Source organism: Schistocerca americana, chromosome 6, assembly GCF_021461395.2.
Source record: "Schistocerca americana isolate TAMUIC-IGC-003095 chromosome 6, iqSchAmer2.1, whole genome shotgun sequence".
Lineage (NCBI taxonomy): Eukaryota > Metazoa > Arthropoda > Insecta > Orthoptera > Acrididae > Schistocerca > Schistocerca americana.
In genome coordinates, this window is record NC_060124.1 from 357,686,069 (window position 1) to 357,705,444 (window position 19,376).

General features: G+C 44.2%; 1 protein-coding gene across 1 annotated transcript in view; it reads left to right on the forward strand.

Moving 5' to 3' along the window:
- LOC124619319 (protein turtle-like) overlaps window positions 1–19,376 on the forward strand; it is a 906,568-nt gene that overhangs the window by 611,728 nt on the left and 275,464 nt on the right. The window lies entirely within an intron of this gene.

The following is a 19,376-nucleotide window of genomic DNA, read 5'->3' on the forward strand; positions in this document are numbered from 1 at the left end:
AGCACGCTAGACGTGTCCTTCTCGTTGCTGCATTCTTTGAAACGACCTGCTACACCTCACGGAACGTAATGTGCTCCTCATCGTGATATGCGACTGCAGCACTCCCCAGCGACACTTTCCGGCTGCATCTGGAGCGCAGATCACTCAATATCTTGACGTAAATGGGCGCTCCTAAAATAACTGCCTTAATTCTGTTAACGATTATCGACGAAGAGAGGAGAAAACCGTGATGAAGGTTTTAGACACGTTGATGGCTCGAACAGCGAATCGATGGTAGACGAACACTACATAATGTTGTACAACGGCATTACATTTCTGGTTTTAAATTGAATATACCTAAAGTATAGCGTCTAATGTAAGTTTGCGCATGCATAATGTTCATATTCCCGATGTACTGACCGTTGTCATTCTGAAGTAACGTACGATACTTCGACACATAGTTTTCAAGACCGGAATCAGTTTCGTGATTTCATTTGAATGGAAAAGGAGATTTTTTTCAAAGCTGCTCACCATCATTACGAAATACATTTACCAGCGAATTGTAAACACGAAGCAATCCATAAAACCAGTAGGCAAGTATATATACCTGTTGTATGGAAAGTTTCATTATAGCAAAAAGCCCCAGTGTGTAACTTATATTTGCTTACTAACGTAGACTGGCAGTCACGTTAGGATTCCTGGTCACTAGAGAAATATTCCAGTCGTTGGCCTATGCAGCAAGAATTGCAACGAACATAATATTTATAATAAAAACTTCGACTGACGCAGGTAGAACTTCTGTTACATTAATAAGGACACGAAAGGTGAAAAATACAAGTTGGGAGGAGATGAACGTGAACCTGCTACATTTCTCCTTACAGGTCGCGACACCGTCAACTACGCTACGGCTTCGACATGGCAGCCACGCCTCCATACATATTATACACTGCGTAAAGGCTGCACTTTTTTGAGTCAATAGTCTTTGACTGGTTTGACGCGGCCGGCCACGAATTCGTACTTGCGTCCTACGAGCTCAATTATTTGCTGGTGTATTCCAATCTCTGTGTTTCTCTACAGCTTTTACCATCTACAGCTCCCTCCAGTACCATGGAAGTTGTTCCCTGAGGTCTAGGCAGATGTCCTATCATCTTGTCCCTTCTTGTCGGAGTTTTCCGTGTATTCCTTTCCTCGTGTTTTCTGCGGAGAACCTCCTTATCCCTTACTTTTATCACTCCAACTAAATTTGAACCTTCTTCTGTAGCACCATATCTCAGACGTTTCGATACTCTTCTGTTCCGGTTTTCCCACAGTCTGTGTTTCACTACCATACAATGCTGTGCTCCAGACGCACATTTTCAGAAATTTCTTCCTCAAATTAAGGCCTGTGTTTGATACTAGCAGACTAATCTCGTCCAGAAATGCGATTTTTGCCGGTGCTAGTCTGCTTTTTATGTCGTCCTTGCTCCGTCCAACAAGGGTTATTCTGTGATGTTTGAAACTTTCCCGGCGTACTGACTGTTCCATTAAAACTCGGGAGAACTACCGTAAGTCAGTAACATCTTGCCACGATATTTCGGCACAAAGTCTCTTGGTCATCTTCAGGTGAGTACAGTTGTAGAAGTACTGGCGAATACGCTTTTTTTTTCTTTATTGTGATTTCATTCCCCTGCCCCATATGGGCAGGGGAGGGCTGTCAGCAGCACAATCCGCCGCTCGTCAGCCGAGTGACATGACAACTAAAACAAGAATAAAATAATACATACATAAGGAGGTAAAAAAGGGGAACATAAAACAGAGTAAGGGGAGAAAATGGAGGTAAAAAGACACTGACATGTAGACGTTCATTGGGGACAGTTAAAAAAGTCACCAGAAAGTTAAAAAACACAGTTGGCGATTCTTAAAACACAGAGAAGACACTGGATGCGCATGCACAGGTTAAAAGTTGGACACAGTATTAAAAACACTCCGAAACAACACACTTAAAACCCACTTGGAGCACACACGACGAAGAATAAAACTACCAGGTGGGACCTGCCGAGGGAAAGGTCAGAGAGGATGGAAAAGGAGGGGAGAGCATGGGGCAGCTGTGGAAGCGGCGCGATGAAGAGAGGAGGGGCAACCGTGGGTTCACGATGAGGCAGGAGACACATGGGGCAGGAGAGGAAAAGGGAAGACAGGGCAGGAGGGAGCGCAGAGTCACTGAAAGAAGGCACAAGAGATGTGCGAATACGCGCTGAGCTCTGCTATTTAAAGCCAAAGGGGGCTGCATTGCGCATGCGCTGCGCATGTACTGTTTAGCGTGCACGTTCACAACTCCTTGCGCTGCGCCTGTAGCCCTCCGCGGTGAAAACTTGGCATTTCGATATCAGATCGATCTTCATCTTTATACCGATAACTACGTTGACTACGAAGTTTCTCTACAACAGGATTCCAAGCGGAATTTAACTGGTAACCGCTATCTCGATTGATAAGGGTCTCGCTGTCTGACAATTTTATTTCTATGGAATCATTTATAATTGAACTCCAGAAATTTGATGTTTGAGCCACAATTTTTGTATCATTGTAATTCATAGAGTGGCCAGTAGAAATACAATGTTCAGCGACTGCGGACTTGGTGGGTTGGAGAAGGCGAGTACGCCGCTGGTGTTCCACAATACGTTCCTGCATCGTTCTTGTTGTCTGCCCTATATATGACTTGCCGCAATCACACGGAATCTTGTAGACACCTGATTTACGTAGGCCCAGGTCATCCTTAACGGATCATTACAATGATACAAAAATTGTGGCTCAAACATCAAATTTCTGGAGTTCAATTATAAATGATTCCATAGAAATAAAATTGTCAGACAGCGACACTCTTATCAATCGAGATAGCGGTTACCAGTTAAATTCCGCTTGGAATCCTGTTGTAGAGAAACTTCGTAGTCAACGTAGTTATCGGTATAAAGATGAAGATCGATCTGATATCGAAATGCCAAGTTTTCACCGCGGAGGGCTACAGGCGCAGCGCAAGGAGTTGTGAACGTGCACGCTAAACAGTACATGCGCAGTGCATGCGCAATGCAGCCCCCTTTGGCTTTAAATAGCAGAGCTCAGCGCGTATTCGCCAGTACTTCTAAAGCTGTACTCACCTGAAGATGGCCAAAAGACTTTGTGCCGAAATATCGTGGCAACGTGTTACTGACTTACGGCAGGTCTCCCGTTTTTTATGGAACAAGGGTTATTTTGTTGCCTAGGTAGCAGAATTAACTACGCCTACTTCATGATCCCCAATTGTGAAGTCAAGTTACTCGCTGTTCTCATTTGTGGTACTTTGCATTACTTTCATCTTTCTTCGACTTACTCTTACTCGGTATTCTGTACTCATTAAGCTGTTCATTCTTTTCAACGCATCCTATTATCCTTCTTCACTTACGCTAATGGTAGGCTGTATCTACAACTGTCATTAGATCAAATAATTCAAATGGCTCTAAGCACTATGGAACTTAACATCTGAGCTCATCAGTCCCTTAGACTTAGAACTACTTAAACCTAACTAACATAAGGACATCACACATATCCATGCCCGAGGCAGGATTCGAACATGCGACCGTAGCAGAGGCGTGGTTCCTGACTGAAGCGTCTGGAACCGCTTGGCACAGCGGCCGGCTGTCATTAGTTGATATTTACCTAAAACGGATTGCATCCAAACGACGCACTTTTGATAGAACATCATTATGTCGACACAAGTTATAACACTAAAATCGTCAAATTTGGGAAACCGATATGAAACGTCTTCAACTTTTGTAGTTCTGTCGTCCTCAGTCGCCTGTAATATTACGGTATGTCCCAAAAAATAAAGGCGAGCCGCATATGGCACGAAAATTGTGGTTTTCATTCAGTTGTAACTAGACGATCCAGAAGTAAAAATTAACAACATGCCTTAATATTAATAAGTAGTTTCCTGTCATTTTCGAGAGATCCTCAATTTGCTGATGCTTTGAAATACCTTACATTTATACCGTTTACTCTAAATCAAAAAAACCAACCAAATACGAAGATAACTCCATATAATATGGCGGCTCGTAAGTTCTGGTTACGACGTAAGACCTAAATAGCACCTCGATGGCGACGTTCCTCTCCACCAGGCAAAAAACTGACACGCCAGATTTTTCGTTTCGCGCTTCATAGTGTTCTTGGTTGGTTGGCTGGTTGGTCGATTTGGGCGGAGAGGGCGAAGGGACCAAACAGCGAGGTTATCGGTCCCATCGGAATAGAGAAGGACGGGGAAGGAAGTCTGCCGTGCCCTTTCAAGGGAACCATCCCGGTATTTGCCCGAAGCGATTTAGGGAGATCACGGAAAACCTATATCAGGATGGCAGGACACGGGTTTGAACCTTCGTACGCCCGAATGCCAGTCCAGTGTGCTAACCACTGCGCCACCTCGCTCGGTCGCAATGTAGTGGAACGTGAAATTCCACGCTGTGGCGTCACCAGCTCTTCGTCCACATTCGTTGTCAAGACCGGTCTGAGGACGGCCTTAGATTCATAGACCACAGTGCGTTTTTCACTGTTCAGTGAAGCAGTTGGTAGGATTCTGCGATACGAGGGAGTGGGGCGGTGAAAGGCTGGATCTGGTGTGGCGGTGGCGAAATCGAGAGCACCGGCGGAGCCTGCCCCGACGGAAAGCAGCTGCGGCCCCTGGAGGTGAAGCCCATTATAAGGGCCCGTTGTCGGCGCCGCCGTGAAGAATGGTCCCTCCGCACAATAAATCGCGCCGCTTTCGGTCCCAGGGCACCACCGGGTGAGTCCCCCACCCCGGGACTCGGCGCTTTTCTCCTTTGTGTGTGGGCTATTTTATCTCTATAGACGCAACGCGTCTGGCAACACACTGTGAATCGGACTCAAAGACGCTGACAAATGAATCCCGTGCTTCTCGTATTAAACAGAAATTTGCTAAAGCACTCAAAAAAACTGCTCAAAAAAAGATTTTCACTAGCTGCGTATCAGAGAACCTCTCTTGGATTAAAATAAAGGGAAGTAAATGACGTAATTACGCTGAGGTGACATAAGTCATGGGATAGTGATACGCACGCATACGTATGGTGGTAGTATTGAGTACACAAGGTATAAAAGGCAGAGCACTGGCGGAGCCGTTATTTGTGTTCATATGATTCATGTGAAAAGTTTTTCGACGTGATTTTCACTAGCTGCGTATCAGAGAACCTCTCTTGGATTAAAATAAAGGGAAGTAAATGACGTAATTACGCTGAGGTGACATAAGTCATGGGATAGTGATACGCACACATACGTATGGTGGTAGTATTGAGTACACAAGGTATAAAAGGCAGAGCACTGGCGGAGCCGTTATTTGTGTTCATATGATTCATGTGAAAAGTTTTTCGACGTGATTATGACCGCACGACAAGAATTAACAGACTTCGAACACGGAATGCAGCGCCTCTCCTGGGCTCGTGACCATGTCGGTTGGACCCTAGTAAACTATAAAACAGTGGCCTCGTCAGATGAGTCCCGATTTCGATTGGTAAGAACCGACGATAGGGTTCAAGTGTGGTGCAGACCTCGCGAAGCGATGGACGCTAGTTGTCAACAAGACACTGTGCAAGCTGGTGGTGGAGCCATTAAGGTGTGAGCTGTGTTTACATGGAATGACTTGGGTCCTCTGGTCTAACTGAACCGATCATTGACTGGAAATTGTCATGTTCGGCTACTTGCAGACCATCTGCAGCTATTCAGGGGCTTCATGTTCCCAAACAACAGTGGAATTTTCGTGGATGACAATGCACCATGTCACCGGGCCATGCTCGCGATTGGTTTGGAGAACTTTCTGTACAATTAGCTCGAATTGTTCAGAAAGTTCTCCAAACCAATCTCATAATCCAGATCGGCAGACATGGAACATAATCGAGAGATCAGTTCTTGCATGATATCCTGCACCGGCAACACTTTCGAAATTATGGACGGTTTAGAGGCAGCATGGCGCAGTATTTTTGCAGGGGACTTCCAACAACTGGCAGAGTCCGTGTCACGTCGAGTTGCTGCTCTACGCTGAGAAAAAAGTGGTTCCATCCGATATTAGAAGATATCCCATGATTTTTATCGCCACAGTATATAAAGCCTATAAATTAGTCCTTTTTGGTACGGATCTCTCTTACTAGAGTACACTTGCACTAGGATTGGTCGCACAAGTGTTCTGCAATCTCCCTTGTACAGTGATTACATTTTCCAAGTATCCACCCAATGAATCAAAGTCTCACATCTCATAACCGTACATACTGTTACACCCAGGTACTTTCATGAGTCGGTGGATTCCAACTGTGACTGACTACTGTTGTACTCTTAGGATACTACGTTTCCTCGTTTTGTGAAGTGCACAGTTTTATATTTCTGAATTTTTAAAGCAAATGTTCATTATTTGCCCCGTTTTGAAATCTTACGAAGATTTTACTGAATATTGTGCAGCTTTCATCGGCAATGCTTCATTAAAGATAGCTCCATCATCTGACATTACTATTAATATTCTCTTCAAGATCATTAATAGATAACACGAGCAGCAGACCTCCCAGCATACATCCCTGGTGCACTACGGAAGTTGCTTATAGATCGTCGGAGGCCGGATCCTCGCTACCAGGGAATTCTCATTCTCGCTTCATACCCATATACAATACCGGAAGACACCACGTAATCTCATACAAACTATCTTATAAGTCTTTTCCTTAAATTTTGGTCCATATTTCTGCAGAAAACTCGTCTTTTCTTACAAAATGCCTCTTTTTCCATTCCTAAGTCCGTTTTAATTTGTGTGCCGCACTTTGCCGTTTTCTATTCTGCTTCCTAGGTATTTAATGCTAATCATTTGGACGTCTTTTGAGATGCAGCGTTTCTTTTGCCCGCGACCGCAGTCAGCATTTGCGAACTGACCGCCAACGCAGTTCTTCTACATCTACATCAAACTTCGCAAGCCCCCACCCCCCAACGGTATGTGGAGGAGGGTACTCCTAGTACCTCTAACTGATCCCCCCTTCCCTGTTCCACTCGCGAGTGGCGCTTACGAAGAACGATTTTTAGTCTAATTTCTTTAATTTTCTTGTCGTGTTCATTTCGCGAGATGTATGTGGGAGAAACTGACATGTTCTTCGACTTTTTCCGGATAGTGCTCTATCGAAATTTCGATAGTAAACATCTCCGTGATGCATAATGCCTCTCTCGTATCGCCTGTCACTGAAGTGCGTTGAGTACCTCAGTAATGCCTTCGCGCCTTTCATAGATCCAGTGACGAAACGCGCCGCTCTTCGTTGGATCTTCTCTGTCTCTTCTATCAGTCCTACCCGGTAAGGATCCCATCAGTCTGGTAACTGCTTTCACTACTATATGCTTTATGTTGCCATCCGCTTCAGGTCGCTGTTGAAAGTTACTCCTAGGTATTTTATGGTAGTTACTGTTTCCAGAAATTTCTGATCAGTAGTGTAGTTGAGCAGTAGTGGATTTCTTTTCTTATGTGTGCATAATATGTCAATTTTTTTTACGTTCAGGGGCAACTGCCAGAATCTGCATCATTCATCAATCCTCTGCAGGTCGTTCTGCATATTGTTACTATCTTCTGGCGTGCTAATCTGTTAACGAGGGTGAGCAAATGAAAATATTAAATTTGTAATAACAAATCGAAATTTCGCGCCGTTATCCTGTAAGTTGGTAATCGTGCTATAAACAGCGTGCAGAATGGCCTGTAGGTGGCAGCATAGTGCAAATGCACAAATACCGTCGCAGTATCAGTATAAAGATGGCCACCCCACTTGCGACTTGCACCAGGGAAGAACAGCGTTCTGTTGTCTGTTATTGAATAGTGAAGGTGTGAAACCTATTGAAATTCATCGACGAATGAAGGTTCAGTACGGTGATGCATGTTTGTCACAGCAGCAAGTCTAAAAATAGAGTAGAAGTTCGCAAATGGTGTGACTTCAGTGGAAGATGCTCCTCGTCCTGGTCAGGCCCAATGCGTTGTGACTCCACAGAACATTGTATCAGTTGAAGCCATAGGGAAGGAAAACCGCCGAGTGACACTGAATGACATTGCACCATGTTTACAGATTAGTCATGGGTCAGCACACCACACTGTGCATGATGTGCTACAGTTTCACAAAGTGTCTGCAAGATGGCTGCCACGGCAGCTAACTCCTGAAATGAGAGAACGACGTGTTGATGCTTGTGAAGAACTTCTTCGGCGCTTTGAACGTGAAGATGATGGCTTCCTTGCAAGAATCGTTACTGGGGACGAAACCTGGGTTCACTTCCATTTGAGTGTCTTCCTCAACCACTCTACACACCAGATCTTGTCCCAACTGATTTCCATATGTTTGGACCACTCAAAGACGCAATGGGAGGAAATAAGTTCCGTTCTAATGAAGAGGTACGCCATGCGGTGGTTGCGCGGACTACCAAAAGATTTTTTTTCTAAAGGAATTTTGCACTTCGTAAGCGCTGGAGGAGTTGCATTGAGCGCGGGGGAGAGAATGTTGAAAAGTGATACAGCTTTGTACCACTTCTGCACAATAAATAATATTTAAAAAAAAAAATTAAGGTTTTCATGTGACTCGCCCTCGTATAAGGAACCGTAACATCTGCGAACAGGTTTAAGGAGCTTCCGACGCTTTCTGCTACATCATTTATATACATTGTATGCAATAACCGCCTTGTCACACTTCCTTGGGGTACTCCGGGAATTATCTTTCCATCTATCGACTTTGTTCCGTTAAGAACAACATGTTGACTTTTGCCTTCAACGAAGTCTTGAATCCAGTCGCAAATCTGGTCCGACACTCGGTAAACTCGTATCTTTTTTTCACTAAACGGCAGCGCGGGACGGTGTCAAATTCCTTCCTCAAGTTAAGGAACACGGCATTAACCCCAGCGCCATTCTTTACAACGCTATGGATCTCGTGGAGGAACAGAATGAGCTGAATTTCGTAAGAATTTTGTTTGTGGAATCCATGTTGATTTTTATAGACGAGATTTTATTTCTTCAAAACTTCATGATCCTTTAACATAAATCATGTTCCCGTACCCCCGATGCCCTGCTACGAACATTGCGGGTAATGACTGCCCTAGTGAGAGTGTGGCTCCAGTAAGACGGCGCGGCGTGCAGTTGGCGGTCGACAGCACGCTTCCAGCGCACACGCATGCGCGGCTGTGACGTAGCCTCGAGCGAGCCACTGTTTTCTCCACGGAACGCAGCGGAAACAAAGGAACTATTGTAGGCACAAGCGAGCGCGTAGAGCTCGGGGTGATTTAGGCTGCCACGCGATAACAAAGGCCGGAGCGCTGTTTTTATTTTGAACTCCGGCTAAGTTCCTCTCAGCACAAGAGCTTCTATTCATGCGTAACTACTGTAGAAAAAAAATAAAAAATAAAAAAAGTCTATGAAGCAGTTGAGAAGAGGTACAGGCCGACAGATCATATCCCAAATTTACACAAGATAAAAGCTCTAAATGGAAATATAGGCAACGTTAGCTGTTTCTCAAGTAAGCATGATAAGAACTACTCTTGCTCCCAGTCCAGTTGGAAGATAAGGACAGTTGCAAGAGGGTTGGTGGAGGGAGGGGAAATAGCCCCTCACTTCTCCCGACTTCCTCTGGTCAGAAGTGTTGCCTGTCAGAAAAGCAGTGCCCTAGTACTGAACCACGATGGACAGACAAGGGCACACCGAGAATTTGGTATAACGGGACCATGGAACGGTTCCATTCAAAAGTAATCACCACACGTGTTAATACATTTATCCCACTGGAAGACAAGGCAATCAATACCTCTTTCGTAGAACGCGATCAGCCACTCCTGCACTTCCTCGTCCGACTAAAACCGACACCCAAGCATGTCTTTCTTCAGGTCACCAAAGACGTGAAAATCACGCGATGTAAGGATCCGGACTGGATGGATTATGTTGCAGTTTTGCCAACCTAATAGCTGAAGTGTAGCCTTCTTCCTATTGGCAGTGTGGTGGCGGGCGTTATCTTGCAACAGGAATCATCCTGTCCGTAAGCATTGCTGAGCTTGTTGACTTTATGGCGCGTAGCAGCTTCTTGCAGAGTGTCTTTTTAGCGATGCGCGCTGAATGTGATTTCTCGCTCGAGGAACTCGACGAGCAGAGGAAGCATATTGTAGCACGATAACGCCCGCCCTCACACCCTAAGCGGAAGAAGGCTACCCTTCGGCGATTTGGTTGAGAATCACTGCAACATCCTCCGTACAGCCCGGATCTTTCACCGTGTGATTTTCACATCGTTGGAGAACTGAAAAAAGATATGCGTGGACGACGGTTTCATTGGGACGAAGAAGTGCGAGAGAGGGTACGGTTGTGTATCCGTCAGCGGCTGACCGCGTTCTACGAAATAGGAATTGATCGTCTCGTCTCCCGATGGAAAACGTTTCTTAAAAAAATGGTTCAAATGGCTCTGAGCACTATGGGACTTAACATCTATGGTCATCAGTCCCCTAGAACTTAGAACTACTTAAACCTAACTAACCTACGGACAGCACACAACACCCAGTCATCACGAGGCAGAGAAAATCATTTCTTAAAGCGTCTGGTGATTACTTTTGAATGGAACCAGACTTGATCCCGTCGAAGAGGGTATATGGTTTTCATTTGACTTCCCCTTACACATTGTCAGCCATCCTCTGTCTATTCCCTTGTTCGCATTTGATTAGTACTTGCAAAAAACAGTACTGCATAGTGCACACTTGTCGATAGGAATATTTTATTCATAGCAATTTTCTCTGCTAACGCAAACACGGGTATTTGTTTCACCAAACACGTCGCACGTTATTCACTTAAAACATGTCAGTGAACGCGTTATATCTTCTGTTTCTCCCTTAGCAGGGCATGCGTTGCCCCCTTATAGATTTTACATGTATTTTACTTTGTCACTTATTTTCTTGCCCATTTTTTAGGTTTCCGTGCCCCGATCGGGAAAAACGGACTCCTTAAAGGATCATTTTGTTATCTGCTTGTCTGTCACATTGTTAATAGCTCTTTTTATAATAATAATAATGTCGTGTGAAGAGGGCCTCCCGTCGGGTAGACCGCTCGCCTCGTGCAAGTCTTTCGATTTGACGCCACTTCGGCGACTTGCGCGTCGATGGGGATGAAATGATGATGATTACGACAACACAACACCCAGTCCCTGAGCGGAGAAAATCTTCGACCCAGCCGGGAATCGAACCCGGGCCCTCAGGATTGACAGTCTGTCGCGCTGACTACTCAGCTACTGGGGGCGGACAACTCTTTTTATTAGGAACGGCTAGACGTATCAAGTTGAAATTTAAATCACATACCAAGGCCTACGGTCCGTTGGCGATGTAAAAAATTTAAGTTTCCAAGTCAATGCAATCTAGAGATACTACCATTTACGTCACATATTTTGACACTCTCAAACTCACTCACCAAAACCTATAGGGTACTTGCCGTTGACCTAGTCACGAAATTTGGCAAGGAACAATGTTTCACAGTACAAGTAAAGGAAAAAAATTCTAAACTTGTTAAATTGTAACTAGTATATCACATAAAAACATTTTTTTGCTATTAGGAATTACATTTCATTCAACATTCGTCAAAAGCGCGATAGACAAATATTAGTATATGCAAACATAAAATGTAAGTTTTAGTCAAGTTTTACACATACACCGAAGGACCAAAGAAACTGGTACACCTGCCTAATATCGTGTAGGGCCCCCGTGAGCATGTAGAAGTGCCGCAACACGACGTGGCATGAACTCAACTAATGTCTGAAGTAGTGCTGGAAGGAACTGAGTCCTGCAGGGCTGTCCATAAATCCGTAAGAGTAGGAGGGGGTGGAGATCTCTTCTGAACAGCATGCTCAATGATGTTCATGTCTGGGGAGTTTGGTGGCCAGCGGAAGTGTTTAAACTCAGAAGAGTGTTCCTGGAGCCACTCTGCAGCGATTCGGGATGTGTGGGCTGTCGCATTGTCCTGTTGGAATTGCCCAAGTTCTTCGTAATGCACAATGGACATGAATGGATGTAGGTGATCAGACAGGATGCTTGTCACATGTCGGAGCCCTATCTAGACATATCAGGGGTCCCATATAACTCCAACTGCACACGCTCCACACTATCACAGAGCCTCCACCAGCTTGAACAACCCCTGCTGACATGCAAGGTCCAAGGATTCATGTGGTTGTCTCCACACCTGTATACGTCCATCCGCTCGATACAATTTGAAACTAAACTCGTCCGACCAGGAAACATGTTTCCAGTCATTAACAGTCCAATGTCGGTGTTGACGGTCGCAGGCGAGGCGTAAAGCTCTGTGTCGTGCAGTCATCAAGAGTACACGGGTGGGCCTTCAGCTCCGAAAGCCCATATTGATGGCGTTTCGTTGAATGGTTCGCACGCTGAGACTTGTTGATGGCCCACCACTGAAGTCTACAGCAATTTGCACTTCTGTCACGATGAACAATTCTATTCAGTCGTCGTCGGTCCCGTTCTTGCATGATCTTATTCCGGCCGCAACGATGTCAGAGATTTGATGTTTCACCAGTTTCCTGATACTTGTGGTATACTCGTGAAATGATCGTGTGGGAAATTACCACTTCTTCACTATCTCGGAGATGCTATGCCCCATACCTCGTGCGCCGACTACAACACCACATTCGAACTCACTTAAATCTTGATAACTTGCTGTTACAGCACCAGTAACAGATCCAATAATTGGGCCAGCCACTTGTTTTCTTATATAGGCGGTGACGACCGCAGCGCCGTATTCTGCCTGTTTGCATACCTAGGTATTTGAATACGGATGCCTATACCAGTTTCTTTCGGGCTTCCATGTATAAACTGAAGCCCCGTACTCGCTTCTTTTTGTATATCCAACTAGTCTCATGAACTGCTGTAGAGTTGTTGATACCGTCTTGGAATTCCCAGGACAGATATCTTATCAGTATCGATATCAATACAGTCAAAACTAGTCGATTTTCTCAATTCCCGGGATCGATGAATTATCTGTATACATAACTAAGTCCATAAGGAACCGTTGGTGTGTGAGTCCTACTCGCAGTTGGCCTGTTTTATTCACAGCATCAGTGATAAAGGCGAAAATTCTTGTAAACGTGCATGCAGACGTAAAATTGTCATTGCAGCAAGAAACAGACGAGCGAACGTCCAGTCATGTTCTTTTTATTTATTTTTAGCCTAAGACGACGAAATGTATGTCTCGATGAAAAGAGTCGCATTTCAACAGTTGCATACACAGTACCAAAATTAATATTCAGCAGCTATCTATACCATGACCACACAGACGAAAAATTTTACTGTGGCTATTCTGGAAGTATTAGTACTCTGAGAAGATGTGATGATTTAATATATTTACGTCAGTTACATGTAAACAAGTTGTCACACAATGTTGACGCAATTCCGTTGACGAAACTGTTTTCAGAACGGCATCTTCTAATCTGCTCCAGACTACGTCACAGTGCACAGACCACTGTCTAACACATTCCTTTCACAAGCGTTCCTCTCAGCAGCAGACTGTAAACACAAGTCGAGTCGGACCTTTTGCTCGAAAACATAACCTGAGCATTGTTTAAGGGAAATTGAATAAAGTGTTACACCTTCTCTGATATCTGCTGGAAACTGGAAGAGTCATCGTCAGTTATAGATTTTCGAATGGAAAGATAGTGTAAATATAGGGTCTCCCAGAAGGAACGGCCAGTACTCAGGATATGGCAGGAACAATCATTTGAAACAAAAAATCATTTGGACATGTGCCCAAAGATGTGCCCTATTTCTAATGGTTTTCGAGAAAGAACACATTTGATGTACATTGATTCGTTTTCTCCGTTATTCAGTGCACTATCAGGTGTATACCTTTGCACATAAACAATAGATAGTAAACATTACGACATGTGTTTCACAAAGTATCAAAGAAAACTACTTACTTTTCACCTACAATAATTATCGTACAGTTCACAATAAACGTTCGACGCATCCCACAGTCAACTTCAGCGCATTCGCGCACTTTTGGGAGAACATGGTGTGCTGCCTATCTGAGTGCCTCTGCTCGGTGCCTAATGAGGGCAGCAGTGTCCATTATGCGACGGAGCACTTCATCTCCCTTATTCTCCTTTCGTTTACACACGTCAGACTTAAGCCAGCCCCATAACAAAAATCTAATGGCGCAAGGTTTGGCGATCTTGCTGGCTAGTCAATTGTGCTACAATGACCAACTCCCAGATTACGGTAAGTGCGGTCGAGATGTTCTCTCACACGTATGGTAAAACGTGGGGGCCCTCCGTCGTTCTGGAAATACATTACAGTCCGCGTAGTCAAAGGAGCGTCCTCAAGGTGTTCAACAAACTACGAGGGTTGGCTGAAAAGCAATGCCTCCATCTTCTTAACTCTTCAACAATTGGCAGCATTGGTATGCGGCAGGTACTGGCTTGTTCTGTAGCCTCTTCTCTGCAGCTCCAGTTGGCGGGGAGCCTTAGCATTGAACGGTTGTGTTGTTACAGTGGAAAGTATGGAATTCCGCGCAGACGATCGGTAAGTGTGATTTAAGCAACGTGCAGTCATTGAATTCTTGACAGCACAAGGTGTCGTGTTGTTGTTGTGGTCTTCAGTCCTGAGACTGGTTTGATGCAGCTCTCCATGCTACTCCATCCTGTGCAAGCTTCTTCATCTCCCAGTACTTACTGCAACCTACATCCTTCTGAATCTGCTTAGTGTATTCATCTCTTGGTCTCCCTCTACGATTTTTACCCTCCACGCTGCCCTACAATGCTAAATTTGTGATCCCCTGATGCCTCAGAACATGCCCTACCGACCTGTTCCTTCTTCTTGTCAAGTTGTGCCACAAACTCCTCTTCTGTCGGCCGGAGTGGCCGTGCGGTTCTAGGCGCCACAGTCTGGAGCCGAGCGACCGCTACGGTGGCAGGTTCGAATCCTGCCTCGGGCATGGATGTGCGTGATGTCCTTAGGTTAGTTAGGTTTAATTAGTTCTAGGCGACTGATGACCACAGAAGCTAAGTCGCATAGTGCTCAGAGCCATTTGAACCAAACTCCTCCCCAATTCTGTTCAATATCTCCTCATTAGTTATGTGATCTACCCATCTAATCTTCAGCATTCTTCTGCAGCACCACATTTCAAAAGCTTCTATTCTCTTCTTGTCCAAACTGTTTATTGTCCATGTTTCACTTCCATACATGTCTACACTCCATACAAACACTTTCAGAAACGACTTCCTGACACTTAAATCTATACTCGATGTTAACAAATTTCTCTTCTTCAGAAACGCTTTCCTTGCCGTTGCCAGTCTACATTTTATATCCTCTCTACTTCGATTATCATCAGTTATTTTTTTCCACAAATAGCAAAACTCCTTTACTACTTTAAGTGTCTCATTTCCTAATCTAATTCCCTCAGCATCACCCGACTTCATTCGACTACATTCCATTATCCTCGTTTTGCTTTTGTTGATATTCATCTTATATCCTCCTTTCAAGACACTGTACATTCCGTTCAACTGCTCTTCCAAGACCTTTGCTGTCTCTGACAGAATTACGATGTCATCGGCGAACCTCAAAGATTTTATTTCTTCTCCATGGATTTTAATACCTACTCCGAATTTTTCTTTTGTTTCCTTTACTGCTCGCTCAATATACAGATTGAATAACATCAGGGAGAGGCTACAACCCTGTCTCACACCCTTCCCAACCACTGCTTCCCTTTCATGCCCCTCGACTCTTATAACTGCCATCTGTTTTCTGTACAAATTGTAAATACCCTTTCGCTCCCTGTATTTTACCCCTGCCACCTTTAGAATTTGAAAAATAGTATTCCGGTCAACATTTTCAAATGTTTTCTCTAAGTCTACAAATGCTAGAAACGTAGGTTTGCCTTTTCTTAATCTTTCTTCTAAGATAAGTCGTAAGGTTAGTATTGCCTCACGTGTTCCAACATTTCTACGGAATCCAAACTGATCTTCCCCGAGGTCGGCTTCCACCAGTTTTTCCATTTGTCTGTAAAGAATCCGCGTTAGTATTTCGCAGCTGTGACTTATTAAACTTATAGTTCGGTAATTTTCACATCTGTCAACACCTGCATTCTTTGGGATTGTAATTATTATATTCTTCTTGAAGTCCGAGGGTATTTCCCCTGTCTCATAAATCTTGCTCACGAGATGGTAGAGTTTTGTCGGGACTGGCTCTCCCAAGGCCGTCAGTAGTTCTAATGGAATGTTGTCTACTCCCGGGGCCTTGTTTCGACTCAGGCCTTTCAGTGCTCTATCAAACTCTTCATGCAGTATCGTATCTCCCATTTCATCTTCGTCTACATCCTCTTCCATTTCCATAATATTGTCCTCAAGTACATTGCCCTTGTATAGACCCTCTATATACTGCTTCCACCTTCCACCTTTCTGCTTTCCCTTCTGCTTAGAACTGGGTTTCCATCAAAGCCCTTCATATTCATACAAGTGGCTCTCTTTTCTCCAAAGGTCTCTTTAATTTTCCTGTAGGCAGTATCTATCTTGCCCTTAGTGAGATAAGCCTCTACATCCTTACATTTGTCCTCTAGCCATCCCTCCTTAGCCATTTTGCACTTCCTGTCCATCTCATTTTTGAGACGTTTGTATTCCTTTTTGCCTGCTTCATTTACTGCATTTTTATTTTTCTCCTTTCATCAATTAAATTAAATATTTCTTCTGTTAGGCAAGGATTTCTACTAGCCCTCGTCTTTTTACCTACTTGATCCTCTGCTGCCTTCACTACTTCATCCCTCAGAGCTACCCATTCTTTTTCTACTGTATTTCTTTCCCCCATTCCTGTCAATTGTTCCGTTATTCTCTCCCTGAAACTCTGTACAACCTCTGGTTTAGTCAGTTTATCCAGGTCCCATCTCCTTAAATTCCCACGTTTTTGCAGTTTCTTCAGTATTAATCTACAGTTCATAACCAATAGATTGTGGTTAGAGTCCACATCTGCCCCTGGAAATCTCTTACAATTTAAAACCTGGTTCCTAAATCTTTGTCTTTTCATTATATAATCTATCTGATACCTTCTAGTATCTCCAGGATTCTCCAAGGTGTCACCCCAAAGGAACTTCATCAGAGAATGAAAGCAGTTTATGGTGATAGTGTTGATGTGAGTACTGTGCGTCGTTGAGCGAGTAAGTTTAAAGATGTTGAGGCGGGAACATCTGACTTTCGTGACAGATAAAGAACTGGACGCCCTGTGACAGCAACCACCGAGTTTCACAAGCAAAATGTTGACAGGCTGATTCAGGACGATCGTCGTATCACTCAGAGAGAAATTGCAAGCACAATCGGCGTTTCACAAGAACGTGTGTGTCATTTTATTGCTTTGATTGGCTATCGGAAGATCTGTGCACGATGGGTACCCCGGATGCTGACTCCTGAAATGAAAGCGCAAAGACTTTGCGAGGAACTCCTCTCGCGTTACGAGAATGAAGGTGACGCCTTTCTCCATTCAGTTGTGACAGGAGACGAATCGTGGGTACACCATTACGACACGGAGACGAAGCCTCAGCCTATGAAATATCGACACAAAGACTCGCCCCAGAAAAAAAATTCAAAACGCAACCCTCAGTTGGAAAAATCATGGTCACAGAGCGTTACCTCACAACGCTGCGAATTCTGAAACGACGGCTATCAAGGGTACTAAAAGAATAAGGGAAATTTCTTCCTGCAGCATGACAATGCCAAACCACACACTTCACGTGCCACCACAGCAGAACTTCAGAGACTGAATCACACCACCGTGCGGCATCCTCCATACAGTCCAGATTTAGCACCGTCTGACTTCCATTTGTTCCCAATAACGAAAGACGATCTGCGGGGACATCATTATGCTTCTGATGAAGACGTTGAGAGAGAACTGTGAGACTGTGGTTGCGGAAACAGATTGTCGACTTCTTCCGTGACGGCTTCAGAAAACTTGTTCATCGTTGGCAGAGATGTATTCAGTTGGCTGGTGATTATGTGGAAAAGTGAATATTGGTAACTAAAGATCACATTCTAAGGATTATTTCTGCGTTTAATTTATTAAAATATTCCCATTCAAACCAAATTAACGATGGAGGAGGCATTACTTTTCATTCAACCCTCGTAATTTTCCAAAAAAATGCAAGTAATTTTGTCCCGTCACTAGCTCTTCTAAAATGACTCAATTTATCAACAAGTTATCGATAATTCCAAACCAAATATTGATCGAAAAACAAATCTGGAAATTGGTTTCCACTGTAGCATGTATATTTCCTTCGACCGTCGACGATTATTACGTGTGTTTTTGATTTCATTCTGTCTAAATGTGGCGTCATCAGTTAATAACATTAATGGAAGCAAATTAGGACTATCGTTTAACCAGTGACAAAGTGGGCATTGCCGCCGATGTAAAGATTGTGGACGCGCTGTATGTGAAAAAGACAGACGCTTTCCTCGTGTAATGATCGCCATACACATGTTGCTGTGGCACTTACACGTGGAAGAATACCCGTTTCACGCAATGTGCTGAAATCTGCGGTAACCAATCTACAATCAGGAATTCGACGTGTCGGAAAGCGCTGACGGTATTCTTCAACAGCAACAATAACGCTACCATCGCAGGAACCATAAAGTTACACTATATCTGCATATTGTTCATGTATAGATGTTTGGCATTTCAGCCAGCGTGTGTACAAACACAATTAACCGATGCAGCTCTGATACATTGTAAGTCCTTCGCTCTGCTTCACTCACAACGCACCATGGACAACTGCGCATTCAGAGAGTTACTTTAATGGCAAAAAGACATCCGAGCAAAGAGGTTGACAGCAACGAGGTAGGTTGGGTTAGTATAAAACGTCAAAGAGGTTGGGTGGGTAAGACACGTGCGCACGCCAAAGCCCAAAAGCAAATGTAGGTGTTCCGGGTCAGATACTATTTGGGGTAGGCATATGTCCGTATTAATTTTCTTTGTTTCAGTCTGCCTGCTAAGCTGGGTGGTAACGTGCTCGCCTCCCATGCAAGCGGGCCCGGGTTCGATTCCCGGCCGGGTTGGAGATTTTCTCTGTTCGTGGACTGGGTGTTGTGTTGTCCTCCTCGTCACTTCATCCTCATCAACGGCGCGCAAGTCGCCCAATGTGGCGTCGACTGAAATAAGACTTGAACTTGGCGGCGAACATCCCCAGATGGAGAACGATTCTGTCATATTCCGGAATATCGGCAGCTCCTCCTGGTTCACCCTGTATAGTCTGGATGACTCATCTATGTCATATTCCAAACTTATTTCGGTTTTTACAGTCATATCATTTTTATAGTCGTTTTGATGCTTTTTAAAATCTGTGTTCTTTTTATAATGAATTTGGAAAATTTCGCACTTTTTGATGCTGT